General features: G+C 36.9%; 1 long non-coding RNA gene across 1 annotated transcript in view; it reads left to right on the top strand.

Annotated features, from left to right (window-relative positions):
• The first annotated feature begins 1,058 nt into the window (after nt 1-1,058).
• The window catches only part of LOC106939194 (uncharacterized), an 18,671-nt gene continuing 15,985 nt past the window's right edge, over nt 1,059-3,744 (top strand). The window contains exons 1-2 of the long non-coding RNA XR_001422779.1: nt 1,059-1,427; nt 2,978-2,979. This is a non-coding gene — a long non-coding RNA (uncharacterized LOC106939194). The remainder of the gene's footprint in view (nt 1,428-2,977; nt 2,980-3,744) is intronic.

Genomic DNA, 3,744 nt, shown 5'->3' with positions numbered 1-3,744 from the left:
AAAAAAAAAACTCATCCTAACACAAAAACTTGGCAAAAACAAGTTTTTTTCAAAATTGGCATATTTTCATTAAGCAAATTTATTCTTCATATGTCAATGGAAACGCAGCTCCTGAGGGCTAAAACCCGTCTGTTTGCAGTTGCCCCATAAATAACCAAAATTGTCTTATCACATTGTATTGCGTTATATTTTTTCGTCACCAAACATTCTCGGTCGACCTGGAAACCGAAGCCATTTACATGTTTCAGATATGAGATGCCACCCATCTGTTCAAGTACATCTGCAGTTTTAGGTATTTTAGGGTTTAAAACTAGTAATGTCAGTAATATTAATGTTTGTTACGGCCAGTGACCTTTTCTGTGTTTGTTTGTTGTTTTCAGTGGCTAATCAGATTGACTCCACCTGGAAGTGGGTGCTGCCCTGCTTGTCCTGTGCCACATCCTGAGGCCTACCGTGATTGGGTCATCAATTGCCGGCTCCACCAATCACTGTTGAGGTCTCCCTTTAAGAACCAAGGACATCCTGGGAGAAGGTGCGGCTAATATGAAAGAGAGAGAAGATGTATGAAAAAAGAGTTTGAAAGTATTAAGGAAAAGTTTATTTTAATAGATATTCTGAGGAAGAATTTGGAGAGCAAACATATACAAATAGTTATTAGATTCTTAAAGAAAACTAAGATATTCAGTAGAATTTGATAGAGTAGACGTAAGAGTTAATGTGTGGATGGGTGTATGTATGAGTATATATAGGTATATATATACAGAGAAAGTGTTAGACCAACGCGAGCCACACTCCATACCAGTAAGTGGCGGTAATGCTACTAGTAAGTTTGTTGCCAACCGCCAATAAACACAACAAGAAGAAGAAGAAGAGAAGGTGCGGCTGTTTCTTTGTTTAGACAGCTTGCCACTTTGTTAGTTGTTTGACTGCTGTAAACTTGTTTTGCTAGCTTTGATAGCTCTGATAGCTGTTGTTAGCTTTGCTAGCTCTGATAGCTGTTGTTAGCTTTGCTAGCTCTGATAGCCGTTGTTAGCTTTGCTAGCTCTGATAGCCTTTGTTAGCTTTGATAGCTCTGATAGCCTTTGTTAGCTTTGATAGCTCTGATAGCCTTTGCTAGCTTTGATAGCTCTGATAGCCTTTGTTTTGATAGCTCTGACAACCTTTGATAGCTTGTGTCACTCACTTTGTCCCTGTGAGGGATCGTTGAATCTCTGTCAGAGATTTGTTGTTTGTTTTTGTGTACCCTGTTCTGAAAGTCTATTTTTGTTTAGTACCTTTTTGTTGTAAGTCCCTACATTTTGACTATTAATTTTTACCCTCTTTATTTTGTTGAACCCAAACAATAAACCTCTAAATTGTTAAACCTTACCACCTAGGTTTCTTTAATGTTACTTCCCTTTCCCCTGGCCAAGCCGGGTCGTAACAATGTTTAATGAAGAACATAACCGTGAGGAGGCAGTGCTTCAGCACCACTCAGTACTGTTCTGAACCAGACCAAACTCTTAAGCAAAACTGATATTTACCTAATTCACATTCTAACTAAATGAAAGCCGGTATTTAAGTGAAAACATGACATAATCGGCGGCAGAAGCCTGTTTTTGTTTTTCCTTTGGCGTATGAAAAAAACCCTTAATGATCAATTTGAGCTCTAAATACCAAAGTAATCTGAGATTCATTGTGCTAAACCAGTTTTATTCTTTGTTGCTTTCTTTCTTCTAACATAAAGCTCTGGCAGTGGAGAGTCAGTCTGTTCGACAGCAGACTGCCTTAAGACAGACATTCAGCAAATTAATTGAAAGTGCATGAATGGCTGTAATTAGAGCTTTATCTGTATTACCTGCCAGCAGGAGCCGTTGTCACTGGACTCACAGAATGACTAAACACACAAATCTGAAGGGGTTGTAATTGATGTCCTAACAAACTGCTTAGTGAGACTTTTAAAAGCTGCTACGACTGTTTGCACGCACACAGACAGAGGCCTACCTGTTGAGTGCTATTATTACCTACTGGCATGAAGTGATAACGTAATTAAACTACCTTGGTGTGGATGCTGAACTCAGAGTTTAGCGGCTTTTGCTGCATGTTTGGAAGCAAATATAAGTATTGAATGTTTTTTTTTTTTTAACTCCCCTCAAGCAGTCTCATACAACAGTTTGCAGGCTACAAACTAATTTAGCCTAATTTCTGGAATTTCTGTTAAATAAAAATGCATGCATGTCCTCAGGGAGAAAGCTTATAACTGCATCTATTGAGTAAGCCATAATATAATTATCTTTAGTTTTATTTATGTGGAGCGATTTCACAACGTATAATATCTCAAGGCAATTCACAAAAAGTCAATTCAATCCATTCAGACAGATTCTAAGCTAAGTACATATGTGCCAGTTGATCATAGTTACCAAAGAATGCTTATTACTGAATTTAATGAAACAAGTTTTCTTACAAAAGTAAACCCAGCAGACTGCATCAGGTTATTGACTTTCAGCATCGACTCCTCCTGTTGTGTCACTGAATGTGTTTCCGTTAAAAATGTCTGCAAATCTTTATTTATATTCTGATGATGTTAAAAAAACAAACAAAAAAAAAACAAACAAAAAAAACAAAGCACAATTTTGCAATTTCAGAGTTTCTGTGGAATAAGAAATTGAATTAAAATCACACACAAATAAGCTCAATCACGCAATAAGTCATTAATCCTGTCAGCGGCGGATGTAAACACTTACATGAAATATATTCATAATTCAGTCATGACACCAGCGCTCATCATCTATCAGCCCCCAGAGGAGATCAGCAAACTCTGCCCCTTATACGTGGGTTTGGTAGTCGGTGATTTGGGATTCAACACGTTGAAATGACACACAACTTTTCATGAATGTGTGATGCTGTGAGAGCTCCAGTGGAGCCAGTCTGAATAATAAAAAAAAAAAGCCCATCAACCTCCTACTACTTCCTGTTATCGTCTTTGTCATTCTGCCAGTGGTAACATCCAGTTGTTGATCACATGACTCGTGATAAAGGGTTTCCTTTGCAGTTTTGCAAAATACATCTATTTTGATATGACTGAAAAACCCCTTACACCAACACAAAAACTTACTGTCGAAAAACGCATGTTTTTTTTTTCAACATCACTGTGCTACCATTAAGAGAACTTATTTAATTTGTGCAATTCTGATGCTAATGGTGGAGAGGAAAAACTCCCATTTAACATTAAGAAAGCTCTTCCTGAAGAAACAAAAGTTCTTTACAATCACTGAGTATCCTACAGAAACGAGCCATTAGAATCATCCATAATGTCGGTTATTATTGAGCACACAAACCTGTCATTCTTAAAATCTAGAATTCTTAAATGTGACGATCTGGAATTTAAAATTGCTCAAATTATGTTTAGGGTATCTAATAAACTGTTACCTGAGCTCACACAGAGCATGTTTTTTAAAAGAGAAGGGGGGAATAACTTAAGAGGTTACTCAAACATAAGGATTTGTAGTTTACGAACAACAAGAAAGAGCCTTTGTATTTCACTTCATGGGGTAAAGTTATGGAACAAGTTAAATGAGGAGTTAAAACAAAGTCAAAATTTAATACAGTTTAAAAGGAAATATAAGGAGGTCATTTTCACAAGGTATATGGGTAAGAGATACCACTACTGTGTATGTGTGAATTGAGGTTAACGCATAGGAGTGTGTGGGTATGGATGTATATACTTAGACATATGTAAACCCAGATGAAATGGAAAAAATGTTT

Source organism: Poecilia latipinna, unplaced genomic scaffold (assembly GCF_001443285.1).
Source record: "Poecilia latipinna isolate Pla-1442-1.1 unplaced genomic scaffold, P_latipinna-1.0 Scaffold2796, whole genome shotgun sequence".
Classification (NCBI taxonomy): Eukaryota; Metazoa; Chordata; class Actinopteri; order Cyprinodontiformes; family Poeciliidae; genus Poecilia; species Poecilia latipinna.
Note: the sequence above shows the minus strand (reverse complement) of the source record. Positions and strands in the feature narration are given on the sequence as shown.